This window comes from Coloeus monedula, assembly GCF_965178545.1.
Source record: "Coloeus monedula genome assembly, chromosome: Z".
Taxonomy (NCBI): domain Eukaryota; kingdom Metazoa; phylum Chordata; class Aves; order Passeriformes; family Corvidae; genus Coloeus; species Coloeus monedula.
The window spans coordinates 3,465,207-3,487,299 of NC_138822.1; positions in this window are offsets into that span (position 1 = coordinate 3,465,207).

Sequence of the window (22,093 nt, forward strand, 5' to 3'; positions counted from 1 at the left end):
ATGTGTGCAGCAGCAATAGCAAAGGCATGGCTGTGTAATAGCTGCTTTTGCTTTTGAGAGCTGTTGAAGAACTAAAAGCCCAGCTTTGCAGAGAGAACGTTGCTTGCTGAGAGTAGCCAGGGTGCAATATCTAATTCAGAGCAATATGCAGTAGTGTTGAATTAGGCCATTTTACTTTAGTTGGAGGCACTTGGAATCCCAGTGCTATCCAAGGTTATGATTCCTCCTTAGTAGAGCTGGTTGTAGAGCTGAATAGAGATCAGGTTAGAAATGACAGGTAACTGCCTGTCCCTCATGCTGCTGCCTCTCCACAGAGCACAGAAGCAACCGCAGGCTCTCCTCTGGCTCCCTCTGCTCCTGGAGGAGAGGCTGAAGAGGAGCAAAGTGTCCCGACTTCTCCAGCCGTGGTCAGACGCGAACCTGAACGTCCTGAGCCAGTAAGTGCCAGTTCTGGTTGGGGCTGTCTTTAGAGGAAATGAGAGCTGCAAGTTTCTGAGTGGCCAGCACTTGCTGGTGGTAGCCGAGGATGCTGAGTGCCGGAGTCCTGCCAGGACCTAGCGATTCCCGCCAGCCACTGAGAGCTGCAACATGGCCTTTGAGCTGTCATGTTGAGGCCCCAGCTTGCTGGGATTCCAAGAGGGGCAAACGTGAATCATGAAGGCTCCCCTGTCCCCAGAGGAGGGAGCGCTCCAAGGACACCGCTCTCAGCCTTGCCACAGACGTAGGGGACACGGTGGCCTGGAGAGACGTGTCCCACTCCCCAGGCTGGCCAAGTAGCTGCTGGCACAAAAGCTGTTGATGTGAGCACCCAAGTTCTTTGGGGTGGTTTGTCCACAGGAGCTTCTTGGCTGGGCCTACCTGGGAGTAGTTCAGAGACACACTGGGGACGGGGAGCTGCTGCTTGATGTAGTCAGGGGCTTTGGTGCCTTTGTTGCCAGGTTGTTCTTTCGCCTCTTCAGGCAGAGCAGTCAGCAGCAGAGCTGACAGGGGCTCTGAGTGCGCCTGTGTTTTTGCTTTTGATAAGCTGCAAAGAGATGGTTGTGTTGTCCACGGAGCTGTGTGGGGCCACTCTTCTCCCGTGTGGCAAAAGAAACAAAGTGCACAGTTGGGAAGCCTTCTTCCGTGGCAGAAGCCAGAGGCTGCCATGTTTCTGCAGCTACTTTCTGTTGTGAAGTCTGTTTTTCAAACTGCACTTGAAAACTGCATTGGAGCCTAGAGTCGGGGCAAAGCTGCAGGTCCTTGAGTGCTGTCTCGTAGGGTTAAGAAGAGGAAGGAGATCTTGAAGTTCTGGCGGCTGTATTTGAAGTCAAATGTGCAACTTTGTGCCTGGGGAGCTGTGTGGGAGAAAAGGAGCCAGGGGTGCCGGTCCACAGTAGCTGAACGTGAGCCAGCGTGTGCCCAGGTGGCCAGGAAGGCCAAGGGCATGCTGGCCTGTGTGAGCAGTAGTGGGGCAGCAGGAGCAGGGCAGTGACCGTCCCCCTGTGCTGGGCACGGGTGAGGGCGCAGCTCGAGTGCTGGGACCAGTTGTGGGCCCCTGTGAAGGAGAAAGAGCTTGAGGGGCTGCAGGGTGTGCAGAGAAGGGCAAGGGAGCTGGGGAAGGGTGTGGAGCCCAAGTGCCATGAGGAGGTGCTGAGGCAGCTTTAGGCTGGAGAAAGGGAGGCTCCTGAGGGACCTTCAAGCAGACTTCCCGAAATGCCTACATGACAGTGCTCGCCACAAGTGCCCTTGCGTCCCCTGCCAAGCATCCCCTCCCTGCACGCAAGGGCTTTAGGCACTGCAGCAGGTGACACTTTTGTCTTTTGGTGTGTTGGTTTGTAGTTTGCTAGGAGGAGAAGCCCTGTTGATTTTCTCTTTCTCCAGCAAGCCAAGGTGCTTTTGCTCAACCTTTCCTGCCCTTTTCCAGCCCTGGGGGAGATTGCGATCCAGTTTTAGGTTTCCATGTGTGCAGCAGCAATAGCAAAGGCATGGCTGTGTAATAGCTGCTTTTGCTTTTGAGAGCTGTTGAAGAACTAAAAGCCCAGCTTTGCAGAGAGAACGTTGCTTGCTGAGAGTAGCCAGGGTGCAATATCTAATTCAGAGCAATATGCAGTAGTGTTGAATTAGGCCATTTTACTTTAGTTGGAGGCACTTGGAATCCCAGTGCTATCCAAGGTTATGATTCCTCCTTAGTAGAGCTGGTTGTAGAGCTGAATAGAGATCAGGTTAGAAATGACAGGTAACTGCCTGTCCCTCACGCTGCTGCCTCTCCACAGAGCACAGAAGCAACCGCAGGCTCTCCTCTGGCTCCCTCTGCTCCTGGAGGAGAGGCCAAATGGCTGCAAAATGTCCCGACTTCTCCAGCCGTGGTCAGACGCAAACCTGAACGTCCTGAGCCAGTAAGTGCCACTTCTGGTTGGGGCTGTCTTTAGAGGAAATGAGAGCTGCAAGTTTCTGAGCGGCCAGCACTTGCTGGTGGTGGCCGAGGATGCTGAGTGCTGGAGTCCTGCCAGGACCTAGCGATTCCCGCCAGCCACTGAGAGCTGCAACATGGCCTTTGAGCTGTCATGTTGAGGCCCCAGCTTGCTGGGATTCCAAGAGGGGCAAACGTGAATCATGAAGGCTCCCCTGTCCCCAGAGGAGGGAGCGCTCCAAGGACACCGCTCTCAGCCTTGCCACAGACGTAGGGGACACGGTGGCCTGGAGAGACGTGTCCCACTCCCCAGGCTGGCCAAGTAGCTGCTGGCACAAAAGCTGTTGATGTGAGCACCCAAGTTCTTTGGGGTGGTTTGTCCACAGGAGCTTCTTGGCTGGGCCTACCTGGGAGTAGTTCAGAGACACACTGGGGACGGGGAGCTGCTGCTTGATGTAGTCAGGGGCTTTGGTGCCTTTGTTGCCAGGTTGTTCTTTCGCCTCTTCAGGCAGAGCAGTCAGCAGCAGAGCTGACAGGGGCTCTGAGTGCGCCTGTGTTTTTGCTTTTGATAAGCTGCAAAGAGATGGTTGTGTTGTCCACGGAGCTGTGTGGGGCCACTCTTCTCCCGTGTGGCAAAAGAAACAAAGTGCGCAGTTGGGAAGCCTTCTTCCGTGGCAGAAGCCAGAGGCTGCCGTGTTTCTGCAGCTACTTTCTGTTGTGAAGTCTGTTTTTCAAACTGCACTTGAAAACTGCATTGGAGCCGAGAGTCGGGGCAAAGCTGCAGGTCCTTGAGTGCTGTCTCGTAGGGTTAAGAAGAGGAAGGAGATCTTGAAGTTCTGGCTGCTGTATTTGAAGTCAAATGTGCAACTTTGTGCCTGGGGAGCTGTGTGGGAGAAAAGGAGCCAGGGGTGCCGGTCCACAGTAGCTGAACATGAGCCAGCGTGTGCCCAGGTGGCCAGGAAGGCCAAGGGCATGCTGGCCTGTGTGAGCAGTAGTGGGGCAGCAGGAGCAGGGCAGTGACCGTCCCCCTGTGCTGGGCACGGGTGAGGGCGCAGCTCGAGTGCTGGGACCAGTTGTGGGCCCCTGTGAAGGAGAAAGAGCTTGAGGGGCTGCAGGGTGTGCAGAGAAGGGCAAGGGAGCTGGGGAAGGGTGTGGAGCCCAAGTGCCATGAGGAGGTGCTGAGGCAGCTTTAGGCTGGAGAAAGGGAGGCTCCTGAGGGACCTTCAAGCAGACTTCCCGAAATGCCTACATGACAGTGCTCGCCACAAGTGCCCTTGCGTCCCCTGCCAAGCATCCCCTCCCTGCACGCAAGGGCTTTAGGCACTGCAGCAGGTGACACTTTTGTCTTTTGGTGTGTTGGTTTGTAGTTTGCTAGGAGGAGAAGCCCTGTTGATTTTCTCTTTCTCCAGCAAGCCAAGGTGCTTTTGCTCAACCTTTCCTGCCCTTTTCCAGGCCTGGGGGAGATTGCGATCCAGTTTTAGGTTTCCATGTGTGCAGCAGCAATAGCAAAGGCATGGCTGTGTAATAGCTGCTTTTGCTTTTGAGAGCTGTTGAAGAACTAAAAGCCCAGCTTTGCAGAGAGAACGTTGCTTGCTGAGAGTAGCCAGGGTGCAATATCTAATTCAGAGCAATATGCAGTAGTGTTGAATTAGGCCATTTTACTTTAGTTGGAGGCACTTGGAATCCCAGTGCTATCCAAGGTTATGATTCCTCCTTAGTAGAGCTGGTTGTAGAGCTGAATAGAGATAAGGTTAGAAATGACAGGTAACTGCCTGTCCCTCACGCTGCTGCCTCTCCACAGAGCACAGAAGCAACCGCAGGCTCTCCTCTGGCTCCCTCTGCTCCTGGAGGAGAGGCCAAATGGCTGCAAAATGTCCCGACTTCTCCAGCCGTGGTCAGACGCAAACCTGAACGTCCTGAGCCAGTAAGTGCCACTTCTGGTTGGGGCTGTCTTTAGAGGAAATGAGAGCTGCAAGTTTCTGAGCGGCCAGCACTTGCTGGTGGTGGCCGAGGATGCTGAGTGCCGGAGTCCTGCCAGGACCTAGCGATTCCCGCCAGCCACTGAGAGCTGCAACATGGCCTTTGAGCTGTCATGTTGAGGCCCCAGCTTGCTGGGATTCCAAGAGGGGCAAACGTGAATCATGAAGGCTCCCCTGTCCCCAGAGGAGGGAGCGCTCCAAGGACACCGCTCTCAGCCTTGCCACACCCGTAGGGGACACGGTGGCCTGGAGAGACGTGTCCCACTCCCCAGGCTGGCCAAGTAGCTGCTGGCACAAAAGCTGTTGATGTGAGCACCCAAGTTCTTTGGGGTGGTTTGTCCACAGGAGCTTCTTGGCTGGGCCTACCTGGGAGTAGTTCAGAGACACACTGGGGACGGGGAGCTGCTGCTTGATGTAGTCAGGGGCTTTGGTGCCTTTGTTGCCAGGTTGTTCTTTCGCCTCTTCAGGCAGAGCAGTCAGCAGCAGAGCTGACAGGGGCTCTGAGTGCGCCTGTGTTTTTGCTTTTGATAAGCTGCAAAGAGATGGTTGTGTTGTCCACGGAGCTGTGTGGGGCCACTCTTCTCCCGTGTGGCAAAAGAAACAAAGTGCGCAGTTGGGAAGCCTTCTTCCGTGGCAGAAGCCAGAGGCTGCCGTGTTTCTGCAGCTACTTTCTGTTGTGAAGTCTGTTTTTCAAACTGCACTTGAAAACTGCATTGGAGCCTAGAGTCGGGGCAAAGCTGCAGGTCCTTGAGTGCTGTCTCGTAGGGTTAAGAAGAGGAAGGAGATCTTGAAGTTCTGGCTGCTGTATTTGAAGTCAAATGTGCAACTTTGTGCCTGGGGAGCTGTGTGGGAGAAAAGGAGCCAGGGGTGCCGGTCCACAGTAGCTGAACATGAGCCAGCGTGTGCCCAGGTGGCCAGGAAGGCCAAGGGCATGCTGGCCTGTGTGAGCAGTAGTGGGGCAGCAGGAGCAGGGCAGTGACCGTCCCCCTGTGCTGGGCACGGGTGAGGGCGCAGCTCGAGTGCTGGGACCAGTTGTGGGCCCCTGTGAAGGAGAAAGAGCTTGAGGGGCTGCAGGGTGTGCAGAGAAGGGCAAGGGAGCTGGGGAAGGGTGTGGAGCCCAAGTGCCATGAGGAGGTGCTGAGGCAGCTTTAGGCTGGAGAAAGGGAGGCTCCTGAGGGACCTTCAAGCAGACTTCCCGAAATGCCTACATGACAGTGCTCGCCACAAGTGCCCTTGCGTCCCCTGCCAAGCATCCCCTCCCTGCACGCAAGGGCTTTAGGCACTGCAGCAGGTGACACTTTTGTCTTTTGGTGTGTTGGTTTGTAGTTTGCTAGGAGGAGAAGCCCTGTTGATTTTCTCTTTCTCCAGCAAGCCAAGGTGCTTTTGCTCAACCTTTCCTGCCCTTTTCCAGGCCTGGGGGAGATTGCGATCCAGTTTTAGGTTTCCATGTGTGCAGCAGCAATAGCAAAGGCATGGCTGTGTAATAGCTGCTTTTGCTTTTGAGAGCTGTTGAAGAACTAAAAGCCCAGCTTTGCAGAGAGAACGTTGCTTGCTGAGAGTAGCCAGGGTGCAATATCTAATTCAGAGCAATATGCAGTAGTGTTGAATTAGGCCATTTTACTTTAGTTGGAGGCACTTGGAATCCCAGTGCTATCCAAGGTTATGATTCCTCCTTAGTAGAGCTGGTTGTAGAGCTGAATAGAGATCAGGTTAGAAATGACAGGTAACTGCCTGTCCCTCACGCTGCTGCCTCTCCACAGAGCACAGAAGCAACCGCAGGCTCTCCTCTGGCTCCCTCTGCTCCTGGAGGAGAGGCCAAATGGCTGCAAAATGTCCCGACTTCTCCAGCCGTGGTCAGACGCAAACCTGAACATCCTGAGCCAGTAAGTGCCACTTCTGGTTGGGGCTGTCTTTAGAGGAAATGAGAGCTGCAAGTTTCTGAGCGGCCAGCACTTGCTGGTGGTGGCCGAGGATGCTGAGTGCTGGAGTCCTGCCAGGACCTAGCGATTCCCGCCAGCCACTGAGAGCTGCAACATGGCCTTTGAGCTGTCATGTTGAGGCCCCAGCTTGCTGGGATTCCAAGAGGGGCAAACGTGAATCATGAAGGCTCCCCTGTCCCCAGAGGAGGGAGCACTCCAAGGACACCGCTCTCAGCCATGCCACACACGTAGGGGACACGGTGGCCTGGAGAGACGTGTCCCACTCCCCAGGCTGGCCAAGTAGCTGCTGGCACAAAAGCTGTTGATGTGAGCACCCAAGTTCTTTGGGGTGGTTTGTCCACAGGAGCTTCTTGGCTGGGCCTACCTGGGAGTAGTTCAGAGACACACTGGGGACGGGGAGCTGCTGCTTGATGTAGTCAGGGGCTTTGGTGCCTTTGTTGCCAGGTTGTTCTTTCGCCTCTTCAGGCAGAGCAGTCAGCAGCAGAGCTGACAGGGGCTCTGAGTGCGCCTGTGTTTTTGCTTTTGATAAGCTGCAAAGAGATGGTTGTGTTGTCCACGGAGCTGTGTGGGGCCACTCTTCTCCCGTGTGGCAAAAGAAACAAAGTGCGCAGTTGGGAAGCCTTCTTCCGTGGCAGAAGCCAGAGGCTGCCGTGTTTCTGCAGCTACTTTCTGTTGTGAAGTCTGTTTTTCAAACTGCACTTGAAAACTGCATTGGAGCCGAGAGTCGGGGCAAAGCTGCAGGTCCTTGAGTGCTGTCTCGTAGGGTTAAGAAGAGGAAGGAGATCTTGAAGTTCTGGCTGCTGTATTTGAAGTCAAATGTGCAACTTTGTGCCTGGGGAGCTGTGTGGGAGAAAAGGAGCCAGGGGTGCCGGTCCACAGTAGCTGAACATGAGCCAGCGTGTGCCCAGGTGGCCAGGAAGGCCAAGGGCATGCTGGCCTGTGTGAGCAGTAGTGGGGCAGCAGGAGCAGGGCAGTGACCGTCCCCCTGTGCTGGGCACGGGTGAGGGCGCAGCTCGAGTGCTGGGACCAGTTGTGGGCCCCTGTGAAGGAGAAAGAGCTTGAGGGGCTGCAGGGTGTGCAGAGAAGGGCAAGGGAGCTGGGGAAGGGTGTGGAGCCCAAGTGCCATGAGGAGGTGCTGAGGCAGCTTTAGGCTGGAGAAAGGGAGGCTCCTGAGGGACCTTCAAGCAGACTTCCCGAAATGCCTACATGACAGTGCTCGCCACAAGTGCCCTTGCGTCCCCTGCCAAGCATCCCCTCCCTGCACGCAAGGGCTTTAGGCACTGCAGCAGGTGACACTTTTGTCTTTTGGTGTGTTGGTTTGTAGTTTGCTAGGAGGAGAAGCCCTGTTGATTTTCTCTTTCTCCAGCAAGCCAAGGTGCTTTTGCTCAACCTTTCCTGCCCTTTTCCAGGCCTGGGGGAGATTGCGATCCAGTTTTAGGTTTCCATGTGTGCAGCAGCAATAGCAAAGGCATGGCTGTGTAATAGCTGCTTTTGCTTTTGAGAGCTGTTGAAGAACTAAAAGCCCAGCTTTGCAGAGAGAACGTTGCTTGCTGAGAGTAGCCAGGGTGCAATATCTAATTCAGAGCAATATGCAGTAGTGTTGAATTAGGCCATTTTACTTTAGTTGGAGGCACTTGGAATCCCAGTGCTATCCAAGGTTATGATTCCTCCTTAGTAGAGCTGGTTGTAGAGCTGAATAGAGATAAGGTTAGAAATGACAGGTAACTGCCTGTCCCTCACGCTGCTGCCTCTCCACAGAGCACAGAAGCAACCGCAGGCTCTCCTCTGGCTCCCTCTGCTCCTGGAGGAGAGGCCAAATGGCTGCAAAATGTCCCGACTTCTCCAGCCGTGGTCAGACGCAAACCTGAACGTCCTGAGCCAGTAAGTGCCACTTCTGGTTGGGGCTGTCTTTAGAGGAAATGAGAGCTGCAAGTTTCTGAGCGGCCAGCACTTGCTGGTGGTGGCCGAGGATGCTGAGTGCTGGAGTCCTGCCAGGACCTAGCGATTCCCGCCAGCCACTGAGAGCTGCAACATGGCCTTTGAGCTGTCATGTTGAGGCCCCAGCTTGCTGGGATTCCAAGAGGGGCAAACGTGAATCATGAAGGCTCCCCTGTCCCCAGAGGAGGGAGCGCTCCAAGGACACCGCTCTCAGCCTTGCCACAGACGTAGGGGATATGGTGGCCTGGAGAGACGTGTCCCACTCCCCAGGCTGGCCAAGTAGCTGCTGGCACAAAAGCTGTTGATGTGAGCACCCAAGTTCTTTGGGGTGGTTTGTCCACAGGAGCTTCTTGGCTGGGCCTACCTGGGAGTAGTTCAGAGACACACTGGGGACGGGGAGCTGCTGCTTGATGTAGTCAGGGGCTTTGGTGCCTTTGTTGCCAGGTTGTTCTTTCGCCTCTTCAGGCAGAGCAGTCAGCAGCAGAGCTGACAGGGGCTCTGAGTGCGCCTGTGTTTTTGCTTTTGATAAGCTGCAAAGAGATGGTTGTGTTGTCCACGGAGCTGTGTGGGGCCACTCTTCTCCCGTGTGGCAAAAGAAACAAAGTGCGCAGTTGGGAACCCTTCCGTGGCAGAAGCCAGAGGCTGCCGTGTTTCTGCAGCTACTTTCTGTTGTGAAGTCTGTTTTTCAAACTGCACTTGAAAACTGCATTGGAGCCGAGAGTCGGGGCAAAGCTGCAGGTCCTTGAGTGCTGTCTCGTAGGGTTAAGAAGAGGAAGGAGATCTTGAAGTTCTGGCTGCTGTATTTGAAGTCAAATGTGCAACTTTGTGCCTGGGGAGCTGTGTGGGAGAAAAGGAGCCAGGGGTGCCGGTCCACAGTAGCTGAACGTGAGCCAGCGTGTGCCCAGGTGGCCAGGAAGGCCAAGGGCATGCTGGCCTGTGTGAGCAGTAGTGGGGCAGCAGGAGCAGGGCAGTGACCGTCCCCCTGTGCTGGTCACGGGTGAGGGCGCAGCTCGAGTGCTGGGACCAGTTGTGGGCCCCTGTGAAGGAGAAAGAGCTTGAGGGGCTGCAGGGTGTGCAGAGAAGGGCAAGGGAGCTGGGGAAGGGTGTGGAGCCCAAGTGCCATGAGGAGGTGCTGAGGCAGCTTTAGGCTGGAGAAAGGGAGGCTCCTGAGGGACCTTCAAGCAGACTTCCCTAAATGCCTACATGACAGTGCTCGCCACAAGTGCCCTTGCATCCCCTGCCAAGCATCCCCTCCCTGCACGCAAGGGCTTTAGGCACTGCAGCAGGTGACACTTTTGTCTTTTGGTGTGTTGGTTTGTAGTTTGCTAGGAGGAGAAGCCCTGTTGATTTTCTCTTTCTCCAGCAAGCCAAGGTGCTTTTGCTCAACCTTTCCTGCCCTTTTCCAGGCCTGGGGGAGATTGCGATCCAGTTTTAGGTTTCCATGTGTGCAGCAGCAATAGCAAAGGCATGGCTGTGTAATAGCTGCTTTTGCTTTTGAGAGCTGTTGAAGAACTAAAAGCCCAGCTTTGCAGAGAGAACGTTGCTTGCTGAGAGTAGCCAGGGTGCAATATCTAATTCAGAGCAATATGCAGTAGTGTTGAATTAGGCCATTTTACTTTAGTTGGAGGCACTTGGAATCCCAGTGCTATCCAAGGTTATGATTCCTCCTTAGTAGAGCTGGTTGTAGAGCTGAATAGAGATAAGGTTAGAAATGACAGGTAACTGCCTGTCCCTCACGCTGCTGCCTCTCCACAGAGCACAGAAGCAACCGCAGGCTCTCCTCTGGCTCCCTCTGCTCCTGGAGGAGAGGCCAAATGGCTGCAAAATGTCCCGACTTCTCCAGCCGTGGTCAGACGCAAACCTGAACGTCCTGAGCCAGTAAGTGCCACTTCTGGTTGGGGCTGTCTTTAGAGGAAATGAGAGCTGCAAGTTTCTGAGCGGCCAGCACTTGCTGGTGGTGGCCGAGGATGCTGAGTGCCGGAGTCCTGCCAGGACCTAGCGATTCCCGCCAGCCACTGAGAGCTGCAACATGGCCTTTGAGCTGTCATGTTGAGGCCCCAGCTTGCTGGGATTCCAAGAGGGGCAAACGTGAATCATGAAGGCTCCCCTGTCCCCAGAGGAGGGAGCGCTCCAAGGACACCGCTCTCAGCCTTGCCACAGACGTAGGGGACACGGTGGCCTGGAGAGACGTGTCCCACTCCCCAGGCTGGCCAAGTAGCTGCTGGCACAAAAGCTGTTGATGTGAGCACCCAAGTTCTTTGGGGTGGTTTGTCCACAGGAGCTTCTTGGCTGGGCCTACCTGGGAGTAGTTCAGAGACACACTGGGGACGGGGAGCTGCTGCTTGATGTAGTCAGGGGCTTTGGTGCCTTTGTTGCCAGGTTGTTCTTTCGCCTCTTCAGGCAGAGCAGTCAGCAGCAGAGCTGACAGGGGCTCTGAGTGCGCCTGTGTTTTTGCTTTTGATAAGCTGCAAAGAGATGGTTGTGTTGTCCACGGAGCTGTGTGGGGCCACTCTTCTCCCGTGTGGCAAAAGAAACAAAGTGCGCAGTTGGGAAGCCTTCTTCCGTGGCAGAAGCCAGAGGCTGCCGTGTTTCTGCAGCTACTTTCTGTTGTGAAGTCTGTTTTTCAAACTGCACTTGAAAACTGCATTGGAGCCTAGAGTCGGGGCAAAGCTGCAGGTCCTTGAGTGCTGTCTCGTAGGGTTAAGAAGAGGAAGGAGATCTTGAAGTTCTGGCGGCTGTATTTGAAGTCAAATGTGCAACTTTGTGCCTGGGGAGCTGTGTGGGAGAAAAGGAGCCAGGGGTGCCGGTCCACAGTAGCTGAACATGAGCCAGCGTGTGCCCAGGTGGCCAGGAAGGCCAAGGGCATGCTGGCCTGTGTGAGCAGTAGTGGGGCAGCAGGAGCAGGGCAGTGACCGTCCCCCTGTGCTGGGCACGGGTGAGGGCGCAGCTCGAGTGCTGGGACCAGTTGTGGGCCCCTGTGAAGGAGAAAGAGCTTGAGGGGCTGCAGGGTGTGCAGAGAAGGGCAAGGGAGCTGGGGAAGGGTGTGGAGCCCAAGTGCCATGAGGAGGTGCTGAGGCAGCTTTAGGCTGGAGAAAGGGAGGCTCCTGAGGGACCTTCAAGCAGACTTCCCGAAATGCCTACATGACAGTGCTCGCCACAAGTGCCCTTGCGTCCCCTGCCAAGCATCCCCTCCCTGCACGCAAGAGCTTTAGGCACTGCAGCAGGTGACACTTTTGTCTTTTGGTGTGTTGGTTTGTAGTTTGCTAGGAAGAGAAGCCCTGTTGATTTTCTCTTTCTCCAGCAAGCCAAGGTGCTTTTGCTCAACCTTTCCTGCCCTTTTCCAGGCCTGGGGGAGATTGCGATCCAGTTTTAGGTTTCCATGTGTGCAGCAGCAATAGCAAAGGCATGGCTGTGTAATAGCTGCTTTTGCTTTTGAGAGCTGTTGAAGAACTAAAAGCCCAGCTTTGCAGAGAGAACGTTGCTTGCTGAGAGTAGCCAGGGTGCAATATCTAATTCAGAGCAATATGCAGTAGTGTTGAATTAGGCCATTTTACTTTAGTTGGAGGCACTTGGAATCCCAGTGCTATCCAAGGTTATGATTCCTCCTTAGTAGAGCTGGTTGTAGAGCTGAATAGAGATAAGGTTAGAAATGACAGGTAACTGCCTGTCCCTCACGCTGCTGCCTCTCCACAGAGCACAGAAGCAACCGCAGGCTCTCCTCTGGCTCCCTCTGCTCCTGGAGGAGAGGCCAAATGGCTGCAAAATGTCCCGACTTCTCCAGCCGTGGTCAGACGCAAACCTGAACGTCCTGAGCCAGTAAGTGCCACTTCTGGTTGGGGCTGTCTTTAGAGGAAATGAGAGCTGCAAGTTTCTGAGCGGCCAGCACTTGCTGGTGGTGGCCGAGGATGCTGAGTGCCGGAGTCCTGCCAGGACCTAGCGATTCCCGCCAGCCACTGAGAGCTGCAACATGGCCTTTGAGCTGTCATGTTGAGGCCCCAGCTTGCTGGGATTCCAAGAGGGGCAAACGTGAATCATGAAGGCTCCCCTGTCCCCAGAGGAGGGAGCGCTCCAAGGACACCGCTCTCAGCCTTGCCACACCCGTAGGGGACACGGTGGCCTGGAGAGACGTGTCCCACTCCCCAGGCTGGCCAAGTAGCTGCTGGCACAAAAGCTGTTGATGTGAGCACCCAAGTTCTTTGGGGTGGTTTGTCCACAGGAGCTTCTTGGCTGGGCCTACCTGGGAGTAGTTCAGAGACACACTGGGGATGGGGAGCTGCTGCTTGATGTAGTCAGGGGCTTTGGTGCCTTTGTTGCCAGGTTGTTCTTTCGCCTCTTCAGGCAGAGCAGTCAGCAGCAGAGCTGACAGGGGCTCTGAGTGCGCCTGTGTTTTTGCTTTTGATAAGCTGCAAAGAGATGGTTGTGTTGTCCACGGAGCTGTGTGGGGCCACTCTTCTCCCGTGTGGCAAAAGAAACAAAGTGCGCAGTTGGGAAGCCTTCTTCCGTGGCAGAAGCCAGAGGCTGCCGTGTTTCTGCAGCTACTTTCTGTTGTGAAGTCTGTTTTTCAAACTGCACTTGAAAACTGCATTGGAGCCGAGAGTCGGGGCAAAGCTGCAGGTCCTTGAGTGCTGTCTCGTAGGGTTAAGAAGAGGAAGGAGATCTTGAAGTTCTGGCTGCTGTATTTGAAGTCAAATGTGCAACTTTGTGCCTGGGGAGCTGTGTGGGAGAAAAGGAGCCAGGGGTGCCGGTCCACAGTAGCTGAACATGAGCCAGCGTGTGCCCAGGTGGCCAGGAAGGCCAAGGGCATGCTGGCCTGTGTGAGCAGTAGTGGGGCAGCAGGAGCAGGGCAGTGACCGTCCCCCTGTGCTGGGCACGGGTGAGGGCGCAGCTCGAGTGCTGGGACCAGTTGTGGGCCCCTGTGAAGGAGAAAGAGCTTGAGGGGCTGCAGGGTGTGCAGAGAAGGGCAAGGGAGCTGGGGAAGGGTGTGGAGCCCAAGTGCCATGAGGAGGTGCTGAGGCAGCTTTAGGCTGGAGAAAGGGAGGCTCCTGAGGGACCTTCAAGCAGACTTCCCGAAATGCCTACATGACAGTGCTCGCCACAAGTGCCCTTGCGTCCCCTGCCAAGCATCCCCTCCCTGCACGCAAGGGCTTTAGGCACTGCAGCAGGTGACACTTTTGTCTTTTGGTGTGTTGGTTTGTAGTTTGCTAGGAGGAGAAGCCCTGTTGATTTTCTCTTTCTCCAGCAAGCCAAGGTGCTTTTGCTCAACCTTTCCTGCCCTTTTCCAGGCCTGGGGGAGATTGCGATCCAGTTTTAGGTTTCCATGTGTGCAGCAGCAATAGCAAAGGCATGGCTGTGTAATAGCTGCTTTTGCTTTTGAGAGCTGTTGAAGAACTAAAAGCCCAGCTTTGCAGAGAGAACGTTGCTTGCTGAGAGTAGCCAGGGTGCAATATCTAATTCAGAGCAATATGCAGTAGTGTTGAATTAGGCCATTTTACTTTAGTTGGAGGCACTTGGAATCCCAGTGCTATCCAAGGTTATGATTCCTCCTTAGTAGAGCTGGTTGTAGAGCTGAATAGAGATAAGGTTAGAAATGACAGGTAACTGCCTGTCCCTCACGCTGCTGCCTCTCCACAGAGCACAGAAGCAACCGCAGGCTCTCCTCTGGCTCCCTCTGCTCCTGGAGGAGAGGCCAAATGGCTGCAAAATGTCCCGACTTCTCCAGCCGTGGTCAGACGCAAACCTGAACGTCCTGAGCCAGTAAGTGCCACTTCTGGTTGGGGCTGTCTTTAGAGGAAATGAGAGCTGCAAGTTTCTGAGCGGCCAGCACTTGCTGGTGGTGGCCGAGGATGCTGAGTGCCGGAGTCCTGCCAGGACCTAGCGATTCCCGCCAGCCACTGAGAGCTGCAACATGGCCTTTGAGCTGTCATGTTGAGGCCCCAGCTTGCTGGGATTCCAAGAGGGGCAAACGTGAATCATGAAGGCTCCCCTGTCTCCAGAGGAGGGAGCGCTCCAAGGACACCGCTCTCAGCCTTGCCACAGACGTAGGGGACACGGTGGCCTGGAGAGACGTGTCCCACTCCCCAGGCTGGCCAAGTAGCTGCTGGCACAAAAGCTGTTGATGTGAGCACCCAAGTTCTTTGGGGTGGTTTGTCCACAGGAGCTTCTTGGCTGGGCCTACCTGGGAGTAGTTCAGAGACACACTGGGGACGGGGAGCTGCTGCTTGATGTAGTCAGGGGCTTTGGTGCCTTTGTTGCCAGGTTGTTCTTTCGCCTCTTCAGGCAGAGCAGTCAGCAGCAGAGCTGACAGGGGCTCTGAGTGCGCCTGTGTTTTTGCTTTTGATAAGCTGCAAAGAGATGGTTGTGTTGTCCACGGAGCTGTGTGGGGCCACTCTTCTCCCGTGTGGCAAAAGAAACAAAGTGCGCAGTTGGGAAGCCTTCTTCCGTGGCAGAAGCCAGAGGCTGCCGTGTTTCTGCAGCTACTTTCTGTTGTGAAGTCTGTTTTTCAAACTGCACTTGAAAACTGCATTGGAGCCGAGAGTCGGGGCAAAGCTGCAGGTCCTTGAGTGCTGTCTCGTAGGGTTAAGAAGAGGAAGGAGATCTTGAAGTTCTGGCTGCTGTATTTGAAGTCAAATGTGCAACTTTGTGCCTGGGGAGCTGTGTGGGAGAAAAGGAGCCAGGGGTGCCGGTCCACAGTAGCTGAACATGAGCCAGCGTGTGCCCAGGTGGCCAGGAAGGCCAAGGGCATGCTGGCCTGTGTGAGCAGTAGTGGGGCAGCAGGAGCAGGGCAGTGACCGTCCCCCTGTGCTGGGCACGGGTGAGGGCGCAGCTCGAGTGCTGGGACCAGTTGTGGGCCCCTGTGAAGGAGAAAGAGCTTGAGGGGCTGCAGGGTGTGCAGAGAAGGGCAAGGGAGCTGGGGAAGGGTGTGGAGCCCAAGTGCCATGAGGAGGTGCTGAGGCAGCTTTAGGCTGGAGAAAGGGAGGCTCCTGAGGGACCTTCAAGCAGACTTCCCGAAATGCCTACATGACAGTGCTCGCCACAAGTGCCCTTGCGTCCCCTGCCAAGCATCCCCTCCCTGCACGCAAGGGCTTTAGGCACTGCAGCAGGTGACACTTTTGTCTTTTGGTGTGTTGGTTTGTAGTTTGCTAGGAGGAGAAGCCCTGTTGATTTTCTCTTTCTCCAGCAAGCCAAGGTGCTTTTGCTCAACCTTTCCTGCCCTTTTCCAGGCCTGGGGGAGATTGCGATCCAGTTTTAGGTTTCCATGTGTGCAGCAGCAATAGCAAAGGCATGGCTGTGTAATAGCTGCTTTTGCTTTTGAGAGCTGTTGAAGAACTAAAAGCCCAGCTTTGCAGAGAGAACGTTGCTTGCTGAGAGTAGCCAGGGTGCAATATCTAATTCAGAGCAATATGCAGTAGTGTTGAATTAGGCCATTTTACTTTAGTTGGAGGCACTTGGAATCCCAGTGCTATCCAAGGTTATGATTCCTCCTTAGTAGAGCTGGTTGTAGAGCTGAATAGAGATAAGGTTAGAAATGACAGGTAACTGCCTGTCCCTCACGCTGCTGCCTCTCCACAGAGCACAGAAGCAACCGCAGGCTCTCCTCTGGCTCCCTCTGCTCCTGGAGGAGAGGCCAAATGGCTGCAAAATGTCCCGACTTCTCCAGCCGTGGTCAGACGCAAACCTGAACGTCCTGAGCCAGTAAGTGCCACTTCTGGTTGGGGCTGTCTTTAGAGGAAATGAGAGCTGCAAGTTTCTGAGCGGCCAGCACTTGCTGGTGGTGGCCGAGGATGCTGAGTGCCGGAGTCCTGCCAGGACCTAGCGATTCCCGCCAGCCACTGAGAGCTGCAACATGGCCTTTGAGCTGTCATGTTGAGGCCCCAGCTTGCTGGGATTCCAAGAGGGGCAAACGTGAATCATGAAGGCTCCCCTGTCCCCAGAGGAGGGAGCGCTCCAAGGACACCGCTCTCAGCCTTGCCACAGACGTAGGGGACACGGTGGCCTGGAGAGACGTGTCCCACTCCCCAGGCTGGCCAAGTAGCTGCTGGCACAAAAGCTGTTGATGTGAGCACCCAAGTTCTTTGGGGTGGTTTGTCCACAGGAGCTTCTTGGCTGGGCCTACCTGGGAGTAGTTCAGAGACACACTGGGGACGGGGAGCTGCTGCTTGATGTAGTCAGGGGCTTTGGTGCCTTTGTTGCCAGGTTGTTCTTTCGCCTCTTCAGGCAGAGCAGTCAGCAGCAGAGCTGACAGGGGCTCTGAGTGCGCCTGTGTTTTTGCTTTTGATAAGCTGCAAAGAGATGGTTGTGTTGTCCACGGAGCTGTGTGGGGCCACTCTTCTCCCGTGTGGCAAAAGAAACAAAGTGCGCAGTTGGGAAGCCTTCTTCCGTGGCAGAAGCCAGAGGCTGCCGTGTTTCTGCAGCTACTTTCTGTTGTGAAGTCTGTTTTTCAAACTGCACTTGAAAACTGCATTGGAGCCTAGAGTCGGGGCAAAGCTGCAGGTCCTTGAGTGCTGTCTCGTAGGGTTAAGAAGAGGAAGGAGATCTTGAAGTTCTGGCTGCTGTATTTGAAGTCAAATGTGCAACTTTGTGCCTGGGGAGCTGTGTGGGAGAAAAGGAGCCAGGGGTGCCGGTCCACAGTAGCTGAACATGAGCCAGCGTGTGCCCAGGTGGCCAGGAAGGCCAAGGGCATGCTGGCCTGTGTGAGCAGTAGTGGGGCAGCAGGAGCAGGGCAGTGACCGTCCCCCTGTGCTGGGCACGGGTGAGGGCGCAGCTCGAGTGCTGGGACCAGTTGTGGGCCCCTGTGAAGGAGAAAGAGCTTGAGGGGCTGCAGGGTGTGCAGAGAAGGGCAAGGGAGCTGGGGAAGGGTGTGGAGCCCAAGTGCCATGAGGAGGTGCTGAGGCAGCTTTAGGCTGGAGAAAGGGAGGCTCCTGAGGGACCTTCAAGCAGACTTCCCGAAATGCCTACATGACAGTGCTCGCCACAAGTGCCCTTGCGTCCCCTGCCAAGCATCCCCTCCCTGCACGCAAGAGCTTTAGGCACTGCAGCAGGTGACACTTTTGTCTTTTGGTGTGTTGGTTTGTAGTTTGCTAGGAAGAGAAGCCCTGTTGATTTTCTCTTTCTCCAGCAAGCCAAGGTGCTTTTGCTCAACCTTTCCTGCCCTTTTCCAGGCCTGGGGGAGATTGCGATCCAGTTTTAGGTTTCCATGTGTGCAGCAGCAATAGCAAAGGCATGGCTGTGTAATAGCTGCTTTTGCTTTTGAGAGCTGTTGAAGAACTAAAAGCCCAGCTTTGCAGAGAGAACGTTGCTTGCTGAGAGTAGCCAGGGTGCAATATCTAATTCAGAGCAATATGCAGTAGTGTTGAATTAGGCCATTTTACTTTAGTTGGAGGCACTTGGAATCCCAGTGCTATCCAAGGTTATGATTCCTCCTTAGTAGAGCTGGTTGTAGAGCTGAATAGAGATAAGGTTAGAAATGACAGGTAACTGCCTGTCCCTCACGCTGCTGCCTCTCCACAGAGCACAGAAGCAACCGCAGGCTCTCCTCTGGCTCCCTCTGCTCCTGGAGGAGAGGCCAAATGGCTGCAAAATGTCCCGACTTCTCCAGCCGTGGTCAGACGCAAACCTGAACGTCCTGAGCCAGTAAGTGCCACTTCTGGTTGGGGCTGTCTTTAGAGGAAATGAGAGCTGCAAGTTTCTGAGCGGCCAGCACTTGCTGGTGGTGGCCGAGGATGCTGAGTGCCGGAGTCCTGCCAGGACCTAGCGATTCCCGCCAGCCACTGAGAGCTGCAACATGGCCTTTGAGCTGTCATGTTGAGGCCCCAGCTTGCTGGGATTCCAAGAGGGGCAAACGTGAATCATGAAGGCTCCCCTGTCCCCAGAGGAGGGAGCGCTCCAAGGACACCGCTCTCAGCCTTGCCACACCCGTAGGGGACACGGTGGCCTGGAGAGACGTGTCCCACTCCCCAGGCTGGCCAAGTAGCTGCTGGCACAAAAGCTGTTGATGTGAGCACCCAAGTTCTTTGGGGTGGTTTGTCCACAGGAGCTTCTTGGCTGGGCCTACCTGGGAGTAGTTCAGAGACACACTGGGGACGGGGAGCTGCTGCTTGATGTAGTCAGGGGCTTTGGTGCCTTTGTTGCCAGGTTGTTCTTTCGCCTCTTCAGGCAGAGCAGTCAGCAGCAGAGCTGACAGGGGCTCTGAGTGCGCCTGTGTTTTTGCTTTTGATAAGCTGCAAAGAGATGGTTGTGTTGTCCACGGAGCTGTGTGGGGCCACTCTTCTCCCGTGTGGCAAAAGAAACAAAGTGCGCAGTTGGGAAGCCTTCTTCCGTGGCAGAAGCCAGAGGCTGCCGTGTTTCTGCAGCTACTTTCTGTTGTGAAGTCTGTTTTTCAAACTGCACTTGAAAACTGCATTGGAGCCGAGAGTCGGGGCAAAGCTGCAGGTCCTTGAGTGCTGTCTCGTAGGGTTAAGAAGAGGAAGGAGATCTTGAAGTTCTGGCTGCTGTATTTGAAGTCAAATGTGCAACTTTGTGCCTGGGGAGCTGTGTGGGAGAAAAGGAGCCAGGGGTGCCGGTCCACAGTAGCTGAACATGAGCCAGCGTGTGCCCAGGTGGCCAGGAAGGCCAAGGGCATGCTGGCCTGTGTGAGCAGTAGTGGGGCAGCAGGAGCAGGGCAGTGACCGTCCCCCTGTGCTGGGCACGGGTGAGGGCGCAGCTCGAGTGCTGGGACCAGTTGTGGGCCCCTGTGAAGGAGAAAGAGCTTGAGGGGCTGCAGGGTGTGCAGAGAAGGGCAAGGGAGCTGGGGAAGGGTGTGGAGCCCAAGTGCCATGAGGAGGTGCTGAGGCAGCTTTAGGCTGGAGAAAGGGAGGCTCCTGAGGGACCTTCAAGCAGACTTCCCGAAATGCCTACATGACAGTGCTCGCCACAAGTGCCCTTGCGTCCCCTGCCAAGCATCCCCTCCCTGCACGCAAGGGCTTTAGGCACTGCAGCAGGTGACACTTTTCTCTTTTGGTGTGTTGGTTTGTAGTTTGCTAGGAGGAGAAGCCCTGTTGATTTTCTCTTTCTCCAGCAAGCCAAGGTGCTTTTGCTCAACCTTTCCTGCCCTTTTCCAGGCCTGGGGGAGATTGCGATCCAGTTTTAGGTTTCCATGTGTGCAGCAGCAATAGCAAAGGCATGGCTGTGTAATAGCTGCTTTTGCTTTTGAGAGCTGTTGAAGAACTAAAAGCCCAGCTTTGCAGAGAGAACGTTGCTTGCTGAGAGTAGCCAGGGTGCAATATCTAATTCAGAGCAATATGCAGTAGTGTTGAATTAGGCCATTTTACTTTAGTTGGAGGCACTTGGAATCCCAGTGCTATCCAAGGTTATGATTCCTCCTTAGTAGAGCTGGTTGTAGAGCTGAATAGAGATCAGGTTAGAAATGACAGGTAACTGCCTGTCCCTCACGCTGCTGCCTCTCCACAGAGCACAGAAGCAACCGCAGGCTCTCCTCTGGCTCCCTCTGCTCCTGGAGGAGAGGCCAAATGGCTGCAAAATGTCCCGACTTCTCCAGCCGTGGTCAGACGCAAACCTGAACGTCCTGAGCCAGTAAGTGCCACTTCTGGTTGGGGCTGTCTTTAGAGGAAATGAGAGCTGCAAGTTTCTGAGCGGCCAGCACTTGCTGGTGGTGGCCGAGGATGCTGAGTGCTGGAGTCCTGCCAGGACCTAGCGATTCCCGCCAGCCACTGAGAGCTGCAACATGGCCTTTGAGCTGTCATGTTGAGGCCCCAGCTTGCTGGGATTCCAAGAGGGGCAAACGTGAATCATGAAGGCTCCCCTGTCCCCAGAGGAGGGAGCACTCCAAGGACACCGCTCTCAGCCATGCCACACACGTAGGGGACACGGTGGCCTGGAGAGACGTGTCCCACTCCCCAGGCTGGCCAAGTAGCTGCTGGCACAAAAGCTGTTGATGTGAGCACCCAAGTTCTTTGGGGTGGTTTGTCCACAGGAGCTTCTTGGCTGGGCCTACCTGGGAGTAGTTCAGAGACACACTGGGGACGGGGAGCTGCTGCTTGATGTAGTCAGGGGCTTTGGTGCCTTTGTTGCCAGGTTGTTCTTTCGCCTCTTCAGGCAGAGCAGTCAGCAGCAGAGCTGACAGGGGCTCTGAGTGCGCCTGTGTTTTTGCTTTTGATAAGCTGCAAAGAGATGGTTGTGTTGTCCACGGAGCTGTGTGGGGCCACTCTTCTCCCGTGTGGCAAAAGAAACAAAGTGCGCAGTTGGGAAGCCTTCTTCCGTGGCAGAAGCCAGAGGCTGCCGTGTTTCTGCAGCTACTTTCTGTTGTGAAGTCTGTTTTTCAAACTGCACTTGAAAACTGCATTGGAGCCGAGAGTCGGGGCAAAGCTGCAGGTCCTTGAGTGCTGTCTCGTAGGGTTAAGAAGAGGAAGGAGATCTTGAAGTTCTGGCTGCTGTATTTGAAGTCAAATGTGCAACTTTGTGCCTGGGGAGCTGTGTGGGAGAAAAGGAGCCAGGGGTGCCGGTCCACAGTAGCTGAACATGAGCCAGCGTGTGCCCAGGTGGCCAGGAAGGCCAAGGGCATGCTGGCCTGTGTGAGCAGTAGTGGGGCAGCAGGAGCAGGGCAGTGACCGTCCCCCTGTGCTGGGCACGGGTGAGGGCGCAGCTCGAGTGCTGGGACCAGTTGTGGGCCCCTGTGAAGGAGAAAGAGCTTGAGGGGCTGCAGGGTGTGCAGAGAAGGGCAAGGGAGCTGGGGAAGGGTGTGGAGCCCAAGTGCCATGAGGAGGTGCTGAGGCAGCTTTAGGCTGGAGAAAGGGAGGCTCCTGAGGGACCTTCAAGCAGACTTCCCGAAATGCCTACATGACAGTGCTCGCCACAAGTGCCCTTGCGTCCCCTGCCAAGCATCCCCTCCCTGCACGCAAGGGCTTTAGGCACTGCAGCAGGTGACACTTTTGTCTTTTGGTGTGTTGGTTTGTAGTTTGCTAGGAGGAGAAGCCCTGTTGATTTTCTCTTTCTCCAGCAAGCCAAGGTGCTTTTGCTCAACCTTTCCTGCCCTTTTCCAGGCCTGGGGGAGATTGCGATCCAGTTTTAGGTTTCCATGTGTGCAGCAGCAATAGCAAAGGCATGGCTGTGTAATAGCTGCTTTTGCTTTTGAGAGCTGTTGAAGAACTAAAAGCCCAGCTTTGCAGAGAGAACGTTGCTTGCTGAGAGTAGCCAGGGTGCAATATCTAATTCAGAGCAATATGCAGTAGTGTTGAATTAGGCCATTTTACTTTAGTTGGAGGCACTTGGAATCCCAGTGCTATCCAAGGTTATGATTCCTCCTTAGTAGAGCTGGTTGTAGAGCTGAATAGAGATAAGGTTAGAAATGACAGGTAACTGCCTGTCCCTCACGCTGCTGCCTCTCCACAGAGCACAGAAGCAACCGCAGGCTCTCCTCTGGCTCCCTCTGCTCCTGGAGGAGAGGCCAAATGGCTGCAAAATGTCCCGACTTCTCCAGCCGTGGTCAGACGCAAACCTGAACGTCCTGAGCCAGTAAGTGCCACTTCTGGTTGGGGCTGTCTTTAGAGGAAATGAGAGCTGCAAGTTTCTGAGCGGCCAGCACTTGCTGGTGGTGGCCGAGGATGCTGAGTGCTGGAGTCCTGCCAGGACCTAGCGATTCCCGCCAGCCACTGAGAGCTGCAACATGGCCTTTGAGCTGTCATGTTGAGGCCCCAGCTTGCTGGGATTCCAAGAGGGGCAAACGTGAATCATGAAGGCTCCCCTGTCCCCAGAGGAGGGAGCGCTCCAAGGACACCGCTCTCAGCCTTGCCACAGACGTAGGGGATATGGTGGCCTGGAGAGACGTGTCCCACTCCCCAGGCTGGCCAAGTAGC